The 19,293-nt window shown below is 40.8% G+C and overlaps 1 protein-coding gene across 1 annotated transcript in view; it reads right to left on the bottom strand.

Moving 5' to 3' along the window:
- The window catches only part of ANKRD28 (ankyrin repeat domain 28), a 98,880-nt gene that overhangs the window by 55,878 nt on the left and 23,709 nt on the right, over window positions 1-19,293 (bottom strand). The gene's annotated exons all lie outside the window — the stretch shown is intronic.

Genomic DNA, 19,293 nt, shown 5'->3' with positions numbered 1-19,293 from the left:
ACAAAACAAAAAATGGAAGGCTACTTACCGGAAACATTTTGGTTGCTATAGAACACACACACACAGAGATACACATTTAAAATTGTAACAAATTTGAACAGGAATGTTGCAGACTATACACCCTTACAATAATCTTAATGTATAGCTTTGCTTTGAATTTGCTGAGTATCAGCAGTGATATGTGGGTGTATTATATAAATGCACCATGTGTCCACAGTACTGGAAATGTTGCTTTTATTAACTCAAAATGCTTTTTGTTCATACTGAATAATGTGCTTTTTATGGCTCCCAATTTCTCACCAAAAGCCACCAAAAATCCTGTTGTATATATTTATTAAAAAGTTCACAGAGTATATAAAAGCATGGAGGGCAGGGTCTCAAGTATCTCATCAACTGCTCTGGATATTAATAGGTATATTTTATACGTTCGTAATCCTTGCAATGATTTGGGGGAAGTAAGATGACTGGGAAATCCCCCCTCCCTGAAAACGATGCTACTACAAACTCCCAAGGGATAGCCTTTTTAGTCATCTGCTACCAAAACAACAAAGAGTCTTGTGGGGCCTTAAATAAATTTATTGTGAGAAAAGCTTTCATGAAGCAAAACTCACTTCATCATGGAACATTACTTAATGCATCTGAGGAAGTAAGCTCTGACTCACAATAAATTCATTAGTGTTTGAAGTGCCACAAGACTCTCTTCATTGCAGCAGGGAAAACTTCCCCAATTTCCCCACACATAACGTTTGCTTTTTCTCCTCCTTTCAATTCTCAACTATTCTATCAACCTTCTCCGAGTAATAAATTTGGCCAATCCTTGTCAGCCCACTTGGGTTGGGGAGGGGATGAATTGTTCCTGGGGGACAAGGGAGCACCAAGGAACATAATTTCAGGTGGTATCTGGGGCTGCAGGAGGAGTGAGTCAAGACAGATTTCTGTCAGTGGACAGGCTCCTTGAGATCGACATATCCCTATCTAAGGGTCGGCCACTTCCATTGGATTTTGTATTAAAAGGGAATGGTTTCAACTATCAGCCCTGGGGTTTTTTTTCCAATCTCTCATCAACAAACAGAGAATAGAATGTTTAGCAGCACTGAATGGGATTCCATTCCCCTTGAAGGCTTAGATCCATAGTTGGAGGGTGGGGGGAGGTTGTGCTCCTGAAACCATTGCTGAATCTGGATAATGAGCCTCGATGGTAGCCAGGAATGCATTTGCCAATCTATGGCTTATATACCAATTCCATCCCTACTTGGAACTGTTGGATCTGACCAATGTAACCCATGCATTAGTCACATCCCATATGGATTACTGTAATGTGCTCTAAACAGAGTTCAGAAGCTTCAGCTGGTACAAAACATGGCATATAGACTGTGGACAGAAACCAGGCATAGGGACCATGAATCCCCATTACTACAACAGCACTGGCTACCAGTACGTTTCTGAGCCTAATTCAAAGTCCTAGTTATTACCTATAAAGCCCTTCACCGCATTGGGGCAGGTTACTTGAAGGACGGCCTATTCCTATAAAAACCTGTCCATTTACTAAGATCATCCAGGGAGGGCTGTCTCTCCATCCCTCAGTACATCTGGTAGGGACCTGGGAAAGAGCTTTCTTGGTGGTAGTACCCAGACTTTGGAATGCTCTTCCTATGGAATGTTCTTCCTATGGAAGCCTGGTGTGTTCCTTCCTTACTCTTCGTCCGTCATCAAGTAAAGATGATTTATTTTGAACAGCTTTTAATATTTAGGTTTTAAAGGTGCATTTTATCATAGGCTTGATTTTTATGGTATGATGTGATTCTATTGTTATTGGTTTTAATATTGTATATGTTATTGTATTGTATTGTATTATATTATACTTTATTGTATTTTGTAAGTTGCCTTGATTATGACCACAGAAGAACAACATTTGAATACTTTTCATAAATAAACAATAATATCTTCAAATTGTACAAGCTTTTCTAAAATGCAAGAGTCACACTTCAGAAGTCTATAAAACAGCAAGCAAAATAAATACAATGAAAAGAAAATTAACACAGTTCTTAAAAATATGTCCTTGTAAATGAATCCCATTTATTTCAGTATCTCTTCAGTTCAAGCAAAAGTCAACTTGAACACTGCATTGATTGGGGTTTCCAACCTGTTGAGCCTGTGGACACTTCCTGAATTGTAAAAAAAGGTAGCGGGTACCACCACAGGATGACTGCAAGGGGGCAGGGGCTACCATGGGGGCAGAATCAGCTCTTTGTATTAGGTGAGAGACAAGGTTTAGTTTCTGTTTCCAAAGAAACGGTGTGCTGTAAGGGAAAGGTTGCCAAACACTGAGACATAAGAAAGCCTTCATCTATAACCAAACCAAGGGAGTATGGCTATTCTCTACCTCTTCTCTGCAGAGTTTATAAGCCTAGATGTTTAAAGAAGAAACTGTTAAAAGTTATTTACAAGCATTGGGACATATCCCTCTGTTGTTGAGGATGGGAAGATGCAGAGCCTTTTTTTATTATGGCCACTGCCATGTGCAACACTTTTAAACAGACAGTGACTACTACACATTCAATAACAATAGAACACATGCAAAAGTAAACCTCACTAGAACCCCTTTCTCACTGTACCTTTGGTGAAGCATGGCACAATCCTACCAAGATAAATATATAATAATCCTATTGCTTCCTATTCCATATGTTTTAACTCTATCCCAAACAAATTAATTTGAATCAAACATGATTAACTGTAGCTGGGTTATACATTGTGTTTAATTTATTTTAATCTGATAGTATTTCAATTTAATTTCATAAAATAAAGTAAAATTTAATAAAAAGGAAATTTAACAAAATAAATACATAAATTTTCCCTGCTGACTGATTTTTACTATTAAGCACTCTAATGACAAGACAAGTGGCATAAAAGTATTCAAGTTCAGCATGGCACTTTGGTACAACCAGGATAACAGGTCCTAGAAGTATCACAAAATTTTCATAGGATTATTTGACTTTCAGATTCATTTATGAAATTCCAAACACATTTGACAACAGCAGGATGTCATTTCAACACAGACTTTCCATTAGAAGGATCACGCAAAGGTGCCAGAATTGGAACACTGTTCCAGTTCTGTTGCATTAGGCTCTCTGACACAGAAATGCTGCTAACGAGGACTCATGTTAATGACATATTAAAATACTCACATTAAATCTCTTTTTTCCAGCATCATGAGAAATACTATATGGTTTAAAGAGAGTATGATCCAAATATCCAAGGAGAATATACCTAAAGTAAATCAGTTTGATATATTACCCGAGAATTTAAACTAGCATTCCATTTCTGCTCGCCCATGTAAAACTATAATTAGCAAATGATATACTACACCAATGTACGTCAAGTGGAAGATAACATACAGACATGGAATGCTATATTTTAGGGATAAAAAGAAAATGCTCCATCACTCCCACTATTAACAGCAACCAAACTATATTAGGACACAGGGGAGTCAATAAGTAACTCATCACGCTTGAACTCCCCAAGCATTGATTTGATTTGTTACTCAGATATGGACACGTATTCTTTTAAAGCATATATACATATGCACACACCATGCACTGCCATTTATCATTCACTTCAATTTTAGTAACATGGCTAACTTGGTATATAGAAGGAACATAAATGGAGCAAATATGCTCAAATTCTCACAGATCACCTTGAAATATTTGGCTGGTTAAATCAAATTAATGAATACCACTTGATTTTTTGCCCTCAGTGCCCATTTGCTCCCTGGTCCACAATTGGAGATATCTTGCAATCCTTGCAATTTCAGTGGGGCAGAACCTCCTTCTCTGTGCCTGATTACCCATGGCCAGCTCTGCCGCAACTATGCCCTGCTCTGGCACAAAGGTCCTCCCAGAAGTGCTCTTGCTTTCCGCAAAGAAAGCGAGAAACATGGGGGGCGGGGAGAGGAAGAGCATTGGGACAAGAAATCTTGCCCCGGCACGCTTCCTCTTTTGGTGCGCCACAGAGAGGAAGTGTGTCGGAGCAAGATTTCTTGTCCTGATGTACTTCCACTCCCAGCACGCACCAGGGAGGATGCATGTTGGGACAAGATGTCTTGCCCCAACGAGCTCCAACTGCCAGCATGCAGAGGCTGCCCCATGGATAATCAGCCAGTATGTATTTCTTTTTCTTGGTATTTTGATATACCCAATCCCAGCTGTGACATTCTCATCCCTGCTAAGCAAAGATCACAGAAAATGCAATGATAATATGCTGTACCTTGTTGTTATCAGATCAAGCTTAATCTAGTCCACCATTCTGCCAACCAGGGGGTTCATAATAGTGTGCTTCAGTTTTGTACTCTTTGCTTTGTCATTTTAGAGGAAGGGCCACCCAGCTGATACCCCAGCTGATACCCAATTGATAGCAAAGTTCACTGAATAACAAGCTTGGTTGTTTGCTAGGAAGGATGGCAAGCTTCTATATTAACTCTTTCCTCATTAAAAATTGATAAAAACAACCTCCTGCAGATGATTTATCAGCACACACACTTAACCAAACATACCCACCCAACACTCATCTCTCAGCTCCATGCCATAAATGATGCTTCTGGCTGATACTGTATCTGTTGTCTCCCCCAAACTTCTCAGTTCTGCAAAGTTCTTAATGCCCCATAATGCTACCTATCAACTATATATTTAGAAGCCAAAATCCCAAAGAAGTCAAAACACACTTGTCCCACAACAGCTTTCTCTCACACACACTGGTAAACTGCAATTTAATGAACAGAGAATGCAAGCACCAAGCAGTAATAGTTGACAATATTAACTTACAATGGTTGGACATAAGGGTGGGGAACAATTGTGAACTATCTGCGGGACCATCTCTCCTGGAATGTCCTCCAAACATTACTATGTTCAGCGATGGAAATCTGCTGGTGGTCTCAGACCCCAAAGATGCCCAGCTAGCCTCAACCAGTTCCAGGGCTTTTTTGGCCCTAATTCCAACCTGGTAGACTACTCTGCCTTGCGAGACCTGGTCCCAGTGGGACTTGGTGAGGAGCCACAGAATCTGTAAGACAGAGGTTTTCCTCCGAGCATACAGTTGAGGAAGCTACGGTATTCAATTGAAGCCTCCCACTGACCACTGCTACCTGTTCCACCATTTGCCGTTCCACAAACAGAGAGCAGGGCATCCCTGCTGTTGGAAAGACTGGCAAATCCTATTTAAAATGTGTATTTTAAATGGATTGTTATATAGGGAATCAGTTATTGTTATGATATAGTGTTTGTTATGATACATACATTGGTAACCACCCTGAGACTGCGAGGAAAGGGTGGTATAAAAGTCTAATAAATAAAGAAATAAATAAAGTTAATGTACTCCATCCTTATGTCCAACCAATCTAAGTTAATGAAGCATAGGAAATCAAGACAGACAGGGTTCCGCTGGGGTTGTTATTTTCTGCTAGAAACAGATGGAAGTTGTTGCCGTATCGCCGAGTTTTTAACAGAGGGGAGTGGAGTACAGAAAGTACTCTGCTGCAACGCACGCTTGGGACACCGGGCAGGAGAGACACAAACAAGAACTGCATGGAAAGCAGTTTCATTTTTGAGCCCCCTTTGCCAGGTGCTTCTGTAGGAGAAGCACAGAACTGGTAGAAAAAACAAACCAGGATGACCACATTTGTATATAACGCACACAATTAAGTCACAATTAAGACTGCTTAATAAACCAGCTTCAGATCCAAGTTTCAGATCCTGGTATGAGGTACTTGAATTAATCATTACTAGTGTGAAGGTACAGGTTCAGACAATCAATTAACCATGGTTTTCTGATATATCTGAACTATTGTAAAAGCACTCCCTGTTAGTTACCAGTATACTCAGAGGTTTACACTAGCTTGGCTAAAAGTCATTGATATTTTTTAATTTAAAAAATCAAATATTTGAAATAAATTAAATACATTAAAAATAATTTTTGAATAAAAAACTGAAGATCATTTTCTATTTAAGATACATTATAGTCCATAAGTTATTCATTATGAAATAAGAATTAGTTTTACATTATGTAGCATGAGACTACATATTCAAGCAATGTTTATTCAGTTATTTATTCAATACTTTTTGAATAAAAAACTGAAGATCATTTTCTATTTAAGATACATTATAGTCCATAAGTTATTCATTATGAAATAAGGATTAGTTTTACATTATGTAGCATGAGACTATATATTCATGCAATGTTAAATTTTTTCGTAACTGAATTCCATTAATCCAGTTTCAAAGTCATGCTCTTCCAGAGTTTACTGTTAAGATTATTTTCGGTAATTTTTCCATAGAATATATTTATCACAGATGCTTGGTTTTGCAGCTCTCAAAACTGTGAATGTGTGTCTGCAGAGATAACATGCCTCTTCTTCAGAGCAAAAAACTTTATAAACATAGAGTTGAGAAAAAGACCTTAATTCCACTGTTCCTTTGCAAATCTACATACACGGAATCAATACCTTACCTCTTAAGTGCTAAGTTTCAATATGTTCAATTAATAATCAATTGTTCAGAGTGGAATAGGCCTGCACAAGGAGCTAAGTGTGAGGAGGGAGGGGCAACCAGTAAAAATGAAAGTGACACCTTTTGAGCAGAATACTCCATAAGTCTTGGGATCTTTGTGCATAAAGCCTAAGGTTTGTTATATTATTTTCTCCCTAGAGAATAAAACCTATAATGGTAGCTGACTGTAAAAGAGACACAGTTTGGGAATATTTTAATATAGTCCCTCTACCTATGGGTAAGGCAGCCATGCGTGCAAAATGTAAACAGTGTAACAAAGAAATGCAAGGCTGATGACCCAAGTGAAACAACATCATGAAAAGTGCTGTGAAAAATATTGCAGAAAAGTTGTCCGAATATGAATTATTAACCTATTAAACTGGGACGAGTTCATATCCCAATAATTCCATAATTTTCTACATATATTTATTTTATTTTTATTTATTTTGTTGGATCCCCGAAGGAGTCTGGGCGGGTTACAACATATATATTTCTCTAATAGTACAACCAAATCACTCATTTTTGTTATAACTGTAAAACTTATTTGAAAAGTTATTATTCTAAAAATAGAACCTTCATCTAGTTGTAAATAGTAACATTATACCAGCAAGAATGAGTCTTAATGTAGAAAACTATGATTTAAATCTAGTCTTTCTGACTAGTGGTTTACATCAATTTGATTTAAATCAATTCCATCGTGGTTTACACAGAATATGCCTGCAAACACCACACCATAATGGCAATTTCTATGTAAAATTTGTTAAGGGCAGCAAAGCAAAGTTTCCTTCTCCACTCTTTTCCTCTCCCCTTCTTCAGTCAACCAAAGCAAGTCCTAAAAGCATTATACTTTAGTATCCCAATACCTGGTGGCCTTCAAAATGAGCCCAAGGAAGTATCAGCAGGGAGGGATGGATGGAAAGCTGCACTTACTACCCTGTTTCCCCGAATATAAGACATCCCCGGAAAATAAGACGTAGTAGAGATTTTGCTGAAGTGTGAAATATAAGGCATCCCCCAAAAGTAAGACGTAGCAAAGTTTTTGTTTGGAAGCATGCCTGACGAACAGAATACAGAAATATAAGACATCCCCTGAAAAGACATAGCGCATCTTTGGGAGCAAAAATTAATATAAGACACTGTCTTATATTCGGGGAAACACGGTATGATCAGCCTCCCCCAGAAGAAACACCAAGAGTAGTCCACCATGGACTGCCTGCTAGAACCATGTTTCGCTGTACCTTATTCCTGTATTTTGGCTAAAGATCTTCAAAACACAGTCAGACTATATACTCCAATCCTCCTGAAGAGTTCAACCAGCTCAGCAACAGGGCTCACTTTCCTTCTACAAAATGAGTCTCCTTGGAAAAGGAACACCATAATTTTCATGCCACGACAGAAAAATATTATTCTGTGGTTGCCACCTGTCTAACCTTAGATGACAGAACCACTTGAAGCAGAGTCTCAAAAAATGATCATAATGGTCAGGCAAGTTCATATGGGAGTAGGAAATCCGTAAGGTGTACTGGTCCCTAGCCACAAAGGGCTTTACAGCTCAGTACCAGCACTCTGAATGGGTCTGGGAGCAAAATGGGAACCAATATAAATGGAACAAGGGTGATATGGCCTACATGACCCACTTCAGTTAGAATTTTTGGCCACAGCATTATACATCAATGGTAGCTTTAAGGGCAGCACTTTACAAAATGGACCATAATATAGTCTATTCTAGATGTTACAAAAGCATGCACCACAGTGGCAAGATCTTTTTTGCTCATGAAAGACCAAAGCTGGATGACCAAGTGATGCTGATGAAAGACATACCTGGCTTCTACTGTCACCTGCGTTTCCAATGACAGGAGCTCTGAATCTAACAGCATGCCCTCAGATATGGGCCAGTTACTTTAGGGAGAGTGTGATCCCATCCAAGACAGGAGACAGGAGACTTGGGACTTTCCTCCCATCTTGTTTTGTCAGGATTGTTTCAGTTCATTAGCCCTCATCCATTCTCAAACTACCTCCAGGCACCAGTTAATGAAAAATAATATCACAGGAGCATGGGTAACACTATCAGTGCCTTAAAAATAACAACATATATACTCAAAGCTAACTGGGACAGTTTTTAATATCAAAACAATAAGGAAGAGGCACTTAAACCTTTCTCTGTCCCTTGTGTCTATGATCTAACTCTCATACTTGCCTATACTGCATTTGAAACACTGGATTGGGGAAAAATCTACCAGGGAGGATATCTGGAGAAAAGAAACAGCAGCAAGGAGAAGCACCTCTTCCCATTCTTATGACCTACTGCTCTATACTCACCTAAAGCCATCTGAAGTGGCTTAATGCATACTAATATATGAAGCACGTAATATGGTGTCAGGCAAACTAATTTTCATATACTTCCAGGCTTGACTCAATATGTTGATTCTTACTCTTAAAGCTCTTCTTTACCTGGGATCCATGCACCTGATAGACAGCCTCTCCCTGTATGAATTTTTCAGCTCTGCTATGCACAGTAGTTCATTTCCCATGAACCCTCTTTGTAAGTGGTGTGCACTTCAGCTGTTCAATCAGGACTATGGCACCCAGAACGGATGCAGAATGTGCCTCATTACCAACTTCCCAGAAGGTCAGTAAGGCAGTGATACATCCCTCAAGGTCTTCTCAGTCTTTTAGAAAATCTGGGAGAGATTTCGGAAATCAACTTTGAAATGAAAAGGCCACATCTCTACAGAGTCTAAAGATTTTTTCCACCTCCAAAGTGAAGGGGTAAAACATACAGAGTATATCTTGTAGGAATAACCAAATACAAGGCAGTAGCCATGTATTTTTAACAACAGAAAGAGGCATGAGAGCAAAGCACCAAAGTAGCAATGTGAACACAAAATGTTTTATTGCTTTCTGCCAAACAAAAATGTGCCAATGTTGAGTTCTTCCTATTCAGAATCACCTTTTGGAGGGGGAGGGAATTTCTAGTATTGGAACGTCGGACGCCACTGCTCCCCCCTTTTGGGGGAGGGGTGGGAGTTATAGTAATGATTGATGAACGCTATTTATTTTATTATAACTTATTATATTTATTAGACATGTGTTACGGTTTTCGCTGCTTTTAAATTTTTTAATTGATTATGTTGTTTTTTCGTGTTGTACACCGCCCAGAGCCCTTGGGGATGGGGCGGTATAAAAATCCAATGAATGAATGAATGAATGAATGAATGAATGAATGAATGAATGAATGAATCAATCAATCAATCAATCAATCAATCAATCAATCAATCAATCAATCAATCAATCAGGCCCTAGTCAGGACACAACAGAACATGATACTTGCCTTCCTTTCTCTTAAAATTCTTAAATACTATGTTGTTACCAGCAGGTCTGACAAAGTGATCAGAATTACAGATGGGTACTGATCCATGTAAGAGGAGAAACATCTTCTTACTCCAAAATTTGAGCTGGATGCCCAAATCCAGCTGAGCCTTTTTTAAGCACTCTTGGTAAAGGAGAACAAAGTTCTGTATATTCAGAAGTTCAAAGTGAAACCGATTTTGAAAGTAGCTATTCAAGAAACTGATCTTCAGCTATTTTTAAAACACTGGGGTACTTCTGCAGAGTTACAAAATGTTTCTCTGTATTTAGACTTGTCAGTATTTAGCAGTTTATTATAGCTTTGTGGCAGCAGAAAGCAGAAGGAAATTTTTTCATGGTTAAAATAGGTTGCTAGGGTTACAAAATGTTTGTCTAGTCAAGCCAAAGCCATCTGAAAGTCTTTACAAAAAACCCCCCACATATAATAGCAGCAAAAGTAGACAGTATCAGAAGTTTCATAGCTCTTTACTGGAACACACACTACTTTCACTCAAGCTATCTGGGAAACAGAGAAGAAAATAATTCACATTAGTCTGGCCTAGGGAAGGGTGGGGACAGCGTATTGATGACAACTGGAATCCTCAGAAATGACTCACACCAGCATAGGGCATTCCCAACAGCCTTTTGCAAAGTAATGCCTTCCGCTACATTATTTCACCAAGTAAAAGCAAAGAGCTATATGCTACATTAGGGGTCCCCAAACTTTTTAAACAGGGGGCCAGTTCACTGTCCCTCAGACTGTTGGAGGGCCGGACTAAAAAAAACTATGAACAAATTCCTATGCACAAATGATTGTAAAATGTTTGATTTCACCTTTCAGCCTTTCTGTCGTGGTCTATTTTTAGAACAGTGACCAAAGTATGTCAAGTACAGGGTGGGCTCCAAATATTGTTGGGGAGGCTGTGGAATACCTTCCCCTGTAAAAAAAAAAAAAAAAAGAAGCAGAACTTTCCCAATGAAGCATTCCATCTAACCCAGGATCAGGTATCTTCCTGGGTTCTTTCCTCCCTAGCAGCCAGCGAGCGATTCACCGGCCTGGCTGATGCCAATGGGAGTGAGGCGGAACAGAAAGCCTGAGAGCAACACATGGAGTAGCCGAGAGGGAAGGGCGGAGCAGGCGTTGCCACATGTTAGGTTTCCAACTCTGGGTCAGAAAATTCATGGAGAATTGGGGGGGTGCCATCATGTAATTGCAATCAACGGCCATTGGGGCCAGTTCCTCCTCTCCCTCGAGCCCCCACTACACATGAATGGAGCCATCGCCGCTATGCCTGGCGGGCCGGATAAATGCCTTCAGGGGGCCACATTTGGCCCCCGGGCCGTAGTTTGGGGACCCCAGTGCTACATAAATCTAATTACTTCATCCTAGCAGAATATACAAATGTGGCAACGTTTCTAAAACAGATTGAAAACATAAACAAAATACTTGGCTGTTACACAGCAGTCTAAATGGGGGGGCCCTTGAAGGCAGTTCAGAAGCTTCAGTTCCCCATTAATTTGCTCAGCTGTTGTGACAGCTCATGGGGGAGAGGCAGCCTCACAGAACTGCCGGTCCAAGGCCATGAAAGGCTTTGTGTGTGACAGCCAGTACAAGGTGTGTGCATTCAGCAAAGCTGAATTGAATCCCCTAATACCTCAGATTTTTCAGGCTTCTTCCCCTCCTGGAAAAATGGCAGCAATTTAAAAGGAGCCAAAAAGTGCATCCCAAATCATACCAAAAAGATTTGGGCAATTTCATTCCTACTGGCATTTGAAAAAAAGACTGAAGAGGAATCCCCTCTTCCCCTCATTTACCTGATAGCCAGCCAGGGTGGCAGAGAACTTCACCACTGCTGCCTCAAGACCCCACATGAGGCTCAGAGATGGTGGGAAATGCAGAGCTGCTAGCTGGGCTCAGCTGGCTGACGCCTCAAGGCTTTACCTGGGGCTCAGAGGGAGGTTTGTGCTGGTCATCTTTGCCACAACTTCTGGGCTCCACATGGAGCTTGAAGACACCCACTGCAGCTACTGAACTCATGGTAAATGAAGTGGTAAAGGGGAGATGGGGAGTAGAATCTGGATTTGAGTCTAATAGATCTGATTTTTTTCAGAAATCCAGATAGTCCCAATATGAGGAGTTCAAGAATATCCTGGTTTCCCCAAATTTTTTAACTGCATTAGACGCAAATCTGAATTTTACTGATTTTTTTTTTTTGCACGTCCCCAGCCAATACCTTAAATTAAGCCCAGTAACTGATGGGCAGTCAGTGAAGTAACTGTAGAATGGAAGTAATATGCATTCTCTGTCTAGCTCCTGACAATGTCTTTGGTTCTAACTAGAGTTGATTTTGAGGGAAGACCAATTCAATAGTCTAGTAGTCTGTCACTGTGGGATGGATCCAGGCCACTGGAAACTAAGACTTGGTGCTGGGGTCAAGATCTAGTCAAGCTGCATTGCACCAATAGCACTAACTTTTGATTTCCTAGTGGGTTCAGTTGAAGGGGCTGGTATTAGACCTTCACAAACAGAGATTCATACACTTGGAAGTCCACCTCTCTCCACAGAAGCTAACTGACTGGTCAAAATCTAATAAAATCTTTCTTTTTCCTGTCAGGTTGGAGTTATGACACCCATATGTAGAATGTTTTTAGTGGTGGGTGCTTTAATTTACTTCCTGGATGTAGCAAAATCTCTGCTTAATCTCTCCAGAGGTTGCTGGACATCCTTTTTAAAGCAAGGTCTAGTGAAGAGGTATTTTGAAAGAATGTTTCAGCAGAAGCTTTAAATGGAACTGTGCTGAATTTTAGATTATCCAAGATGACTTTTAGTAGAATTTAGTAGTATTGTGCTAATTGTTTTATCCATTTGTACTTGATATGTCATGAGGTATCTTAAGGTTTAGATAATGCAAGATTCAAATTACTTTAATAAGGGATTCAGTTTTGAAGGATGATTGATCATGCTGCAATATTAACTGACTGCTATTTTTTTTTCATTCATTCATTCACCTTTTATTGGCATAAATAAAGAAAAAAATTACAGGGGTTAAAAGGGATAAATAAGTTAAGGTTTAAAAAGTATTCAGACGTAATCAATTAAAAATAGTTGGATAGAGTCTAAATCTTGTCTGCTGAGCCAGCGCCAGAAATTTTGCTACATCCAAGGATCTCTGTGGACATCGGTCACAGAGCAGGTGGAAAATCTTGGCCTTGTCTGATTATAAGATACAGTTCTTAGTATGGGGATCTATATACTGTCTTTAAGTGAAGCATATAGATCACAGTCTAAAAGGACGTGTTCAATTGTTTTAATGGCCTTTTGTGGCAGGGACATGTTCTTTTGTGATATTGGGTCCGATGAAATTTGCCATTTAGGACCACCGAGGGGAGCGGGTTCAGACGGGCCAGCGTAAAAATCCGTCTGAGATAAGGTGAAGATAAATTAGTAAAAAAACGCTGGTAGGCCCCTATTGGGAGGGGAAGGATTAAAACTCCGGGTAGAATGTCTTTCGTGTGGTGGGGGGCTAATAATTGAATTTCTGCATCAATTAGCCTTTGCAACAGAAGGCTGACCATTTGTTTCATCCATGTTATTTAAAAAATCCAGCGCGAAGCCTAACAAGTTTATTTTGGTAGTTATCTGGGCACTCCAGGAGGAGGCGGAGGAATCGGAAAGAATGTGCTTGGTTAAACTATCCTGTTCAGGTTGAAAATGCAGGCACAGCCAATATCGAAACGAGTATAGCCATTTTCGTGTCTCAAGTAGATTTAAGCCTATTTCAGAACACAGGGAAAAATATGACAAGCTATTGGAAATGCCAAGAAGTTTGCGAAGAAAGTTTGATTGTATACTCTCAAGGGGCTTTAGCTTTTTATTTAGCCAGATAGGGGCACCGTACAAGACTTGTGACATCAATCTGCCACCAAAGGTTCTTACTGCTGCTGGAACACATTGACCACCTTGGGTATAAAAGAACTGTCTTCTTGCCGCTGCACACTGGTTGGCAGAAGAGAGGATGTGACTATACTGAGCAGTCCAGTTCAAGTTGTGTTGAAAGCGAATGCCCAGGTAGTTGAAGTTTTTAACCTGGTCAATTTGGTTCCCGTTAATGAACCATGGTGTCGGCTTCCATGATTTAGAGAAGACCATGATTTTCAACTTCTCATAATTATTTGTGAGTAAATTACAATAGGCAGTGAAGGCGAGTAGTAGGTGTTTCAATCCTATCTTGATGTGAGAGAGTAAGGCTGTCGTCAGCATACAATAGTATGGCTAAAAGGGCGTTGCCTAGGGTAGGGGAGTGGACTCCAATAGTTGGAAGGGAGTTTGGAAGGTCCTGTAAAAACAGATTTAAGAGCAGAGGGGCAAAAATACAACCTTGTTTGACACCTTTGTTGGAAATAATTTCAGGGGAGCAAAGACCAGAAGAGTTACAGTGAATGCTGCATGTAGTTGAAGTGTAAAGTTTTTGGATAAGATAAAGTAGGCGATTCTCTATACCAGCCATTCTCAACCAGGGTTCCATGGTACCCTGGGGTGCCGTGAGCATGGCCCAGGGGTACCGCGGCAACACTACCGCCCCCCCTCATTTTTGTGGTGTCTCCCACTGGCGCCAGCAAGGACATGGAGCTGGCCCATGGGGCAAAGCCTGCCACAAAGTCAGCAGCCACCCCCACCCCCAGTGCTTCCCTTCACCCTGGGAGGGGAAGGTGGGGGGGTGGCAAGCAGGGGCAATGGGAGGGGAAGGTGGAGGGTGGCGGCAGGGGTACCGTGAGATATGAAGGGTGAGGTCAAGGGTACCCTGACCTTGAAAAGGTTGGGAAACACTGCTCTATACCCAGGTCTCTCAGCTTGTTCCAAAGAAGTTGCCTGGGGATAGAATCAAAGGCTCTCTTTAGGTCAAGGAATGCAACATGCAGTCCAGTATTCTTGGCTTTGCCATATTTCTTGGTGAGATGTTTCAGGACCGTGCAATGATTGTATGTGGAGTGACCTTTGATGAAACCAATTTGTTCAGGTCCCAACAGAGGGACGGCCCAGTCCGAAAGCTTCTCAAGGAGATGGCCCGCATACAGTTTCCAGGGGATGGATAACAGGCTGATGGGTCTGTAGTTGGAGGAAACATCATGATCTCCTTTTTTAAAGATTGGTACAATCGTAGCCTTTGTCCAGGCTCGAGGGAGTTGCCCGTTACTGTCGATTGTAGAGAAAAGTTCAGCTAAGATAGGAGTCCATTTTTTAGCGTAGTTGGTAATATTTCAGGGAATAGTCCATCCAGACCCGGGGCCTTTCCACGTTTGAGATTTCTTATGAGCCGCAATAACTCATCAGTGGTAACACAAAGCCATTTGGGCAGTCCCTCCAATGTTGATGGATCAGATTCTGAGGGACTAATTTTTGGATCAAAAAAGATTTTATTATAGTGGTCCCACCAGGTTGGAATAGCAATGGAAGAGACTGGGTAAGAGGTGGCAGAGTTGCGGGAGCAGCCTTTGGAAATGAGATGCCAGAATTGTTTAGAGTTCTTGTCTGTAATTGAAGTGATCAGTTCAGCCCAATTTTTTTGAACAAGTTGCCGTTTCTTTGTTATCAATAGTTGTTGGAACTGGATTTTAGTCTGTAGAAATTCGCCAAAAGATCGTGCAGAGGGGTTATCCAAAAGGGTTTGATGGAGGGCTCTGAGGTATGCTTTCATTTGAAAGCAGTCGGTGTCGAACCACGCTGAGGCTTTCCAAACAGTGGATGAGCTAGATGCTTTTTGGGGAAGTATGGATTTTATCCGGGATGACAAGGATTCATAGACCAAAAGGGGCCCTTCAGTAGAGGAAATGTTGGTCATGTTTCAAAGGGACTCTGATAGTCTGTCTGGTCCAGCATTGACCGAGGCATGTTCACACCTGGGGGACCATTTGGTGCAAGCAACAGGAGTGGGAGCCATTGGTTTCAAATGGATATTGGCATGAATCGTGGTTGAGGAAATAAAAGTCATGACGAGTGCCAACGGTAGATGACCGCTTTCCATTCTGTTTGTTATTTGAAAGGAAGAGATAGAGTTTAAAAGGTTGGGAGAGGCAATCATGTAATCTATCACATTCCTTCCTTTGCTGGAGATGTATGTAAAGCCACCGGGGTAAAGCTAAGTTTTTAAAATATCTTCAGCGTTCCTGAATTAAAACCGGGGTGAAATGAGTGCTTTTTGTACAACATTCTCTAAGTTTTACTGGAAATTGCTAATTAACACCATTTTATTTCCAGCAAACTTGGTCAATATTATAAATAAAAGTCTCAGTTATAGAAAATACAAAAGCAAATTGCTGCCTGCTTGACAAAGAGTTCCTTTTGAAAAGAAACCAAAAACAAGCATGAACTGCCAGTTTTGCAGGGTTTACAAGATTATTATTCAATAGGAGCAAAAAGAAAGAGGGGTCAGAGAAAGATACTTTCTTTCCGCCCTGATGCTTTGTTAATGTGAATGCCACAAAGAGTTTTTATGCCTTATGGAGAAAGGCAAACAAAATCTATTAATGCGTTGATCAAAATTCAAACTTCATGTATATAAAGATGACAGGAAATAACTATCTTGCTAATCGTACACAGTGTTGTTGCCTGAGTGGCTAGCAACAAACATATTGCATATGTGAAAAAATTGAATTAGTTGCCATGGATACCTTTTTTAATTTCCTGACTCCTATATAAATTGTTCATCATTGCTACATCTGCACAATCCTGACTTTGCAAAACTAGCCAGGGTCAAGGTTAATCATTAAATAAGCTGCTCGGTGCCTCATTATTTATTTAAAATTCCTTGGAGAGAATCAGACTCATTGAGAGTATTTATTCCTATGTTAGCTGATCTTCCAAAATGCTACATTAGAAATAGGAAAGGGACTAACGAAATCCAGAAACTGAGTACGCATAAATTGCAGAGGTTCTTGCAGGATCAAAAAGGTTGGGGTCGCCTGGTCTATACCATAATGCTTGGTAAAGGGATAGGGGCTGTGGACTATACTAGTATGGACAGCACATACTGCTTGTTGTAAATATGATCTTACTGTGCAATGGCATCACCATTAAAAGGAACAGTAGTACGTGAGATCCATAAAATCACTGCCAGTCACAGCTGACAATCCTGACCTTTGTTTAACTAAGTATAAGGCAGCTTCAGATGTTCATGCATTATTTTTTTTCTCCGTGGCAGGGCAGAGGTCTCCAACTATTATTATTTATTTATTAGATTTCTATGCCACTCCTCCCCTCATGGGTTAGTCCATTGGAACCCATAATTGCTTTAATGTCCAAGGGAAGATGGATCACACTAGGGCAGTGGTGGTGAACCTTTGGCACTGCAGATGTTATGGACCAATTGGCCATGCTGGCAGGAGCTGATGGGAATTGTAGTCCATAACATCTGGAGTGCCAAAGGTTTGCTACCACGGCACTAGGACACCATCACTTTCCCCAAGTCTCCAAATGTGGAAAACTACTGCCCTGTTGGAAAACAAAATATTGAATGCTTAAAATAGCCTAATCCTTCTTTCGTGCCTCTAAAAAAAGGGAGATACCTAGCTTGTAAGCTCTCTTCCTTCTTCTAATACCTAATCTCCTACCCTGACCCATCCAGAATGTCCTCTACCCCGTTCAGCCTCAGATAACCAACAAGGACTCCCTGTTGCTGATTGTTCCTCACCCATTCAAGGTCAGTCTTCTGTGGTGGACCAATCCCCTCAACCTGAATCAAGGGAAATAATTCTGGATCAGCTCCACTATTCAGATCTTTACAGATGCGAGCCTCGGGGTTGGGAGGCGCAGTGGAGGGGTGGAGAGTTGGGGATGGGGGAAAAGGAGAGGGGCTGGTAGCATTCTCACAAAACCCCGGGGACATGCTCACGGCAACCCAGGGTACCATGGAATCCCGGGTGGGAATCGCTATGTTAGACAATTCTTCAAGGGAGCCAGCTTTCAGGACTGGCCTACCAGACATCATTTCCCCACCTGGAAGTTACATACCGTCTTACATGCACTAATTAGACATCCGTTTGAACCAATTATGAATATATCTCTCAAGCACCCCAGAATGAAAACAATTTTCCTTGTGGTGGTCACCTCAGCCTGTCGAGTCTCTGAGCTGGCTGCAGATGAACCATCACTTTGTGTGTTCCACAAAGACAAGGTGGCCCTTTGTATACACACCACGTTCATCCCGAAGATTAACCCTTTTTTTTCACAGACAGGAGATCTTCCTGTTAACATTCTGTCCAGATCCTCAGCACCCTAAGGTTTACTGGCACAAGCTAGATGTAAGGCATGCACTAAGGCCTTTCTTATCAGAACTAAGGATTTCAGACATTCAGAGGTGCTGTTTGTTTCCCTTGCAAATCATAATAGAGGGACCAAGCTGTCCGCACAAAGCATCAGCAAATGTCTCTGGGGTGTATTGGAGAAGCCGATAGGGTCCAAAAGCTGGCAGTCCCTGCAGGAATCACAGCCCACTAATGTGGCTTTTAACAACTATGTTTCGTTTGAGGAGATCTGTCAAGCAGCAACATGGTTCTCGATTTCCACCTTTGTCAAGAATTACAAGTTGAATGTCTTCAGTTCAGCAGACGCTAGGTTTGGCAGCAGGGTATTTCAACACCTTTTAACAATAATGACACTGCTAGGGGAGGTCACTCAGATGCCCTCGAACTCAAATGGAGAATGACCATTGGACTTAGGAATGAAGGGTCCTTCTTCTTTGAGCAGAAGAGCACATCTGCCCTTCCACTTAGTCATTTTTCCTTCCACATTTCCAAGCAACTGCACATGTTAATTGTTCTCGAGCTTCCTAGTCGTTTAAGTTCATGTGGAGTATTTTGGGAGCATTCATCCCTCTCCACAGTTTTCCATGTGCTGTTATTTCTCCTCTTTTATATGTTCCAAGTGTGTTTCAGGGTAAAGCTGTCACAGTAGTATGTCCGAGGTGATGATAACTGCTTGTCGGAGTCTCCAGAACTGGAGGAGAAGTGGGTGGTTCCAGGAAGATTTGGGAATCTGAAGATTAATTTAAAAATCCTGCCTCTCTGTTTAGTAGTTGAGATTACCTAGATGTTTACTTCCGCTCAAAGAAGGACCCTCCATGAGTAAGTCCAATGGTCATTTTCATCAAAACAGAAAAGGATTTTCCTATGAAGACTCGAGTAAACTTCCCCAAGGTGTAATTTGATGAGGTAAAGGTACTTGTGTTTTATACATGCTTCTGGTTTTTAATTGGAAGACATGCTGAGCCTTCATGGAGGTAATGAGATTTAAGTGTTAAAATGTTTATTCTCTTTATAGTAGCTAAATTATCTAGTTAGTATAAAAACAATAAACAATCTGAATTGCAAAATCAGAACCATAACGTAAGCTGTTGGTTTAAATCAGTCTTAA

The sequence above is a fragment of the Sphaerodactylus townsendi genome, linkage group LG11 (genome assembly GCF_021028975.2).
Source record: "Sphaerodactylus townsendi isolate TG3544 linkage group LG11, MPM_Stown_v2.3, whole genome shotgun sequence".
NCBI lineage: Eukaryota > Metazoa > Chordata > Lepidosauria > Squamata > Sphaerodactylidae > Sphaerodactylus > Sphaerodactylus townsendi.
Note: the sequence above shows the minus strand (reverse complement) of the source record. Positions and strands in the feature narration are given on the sequence as shown.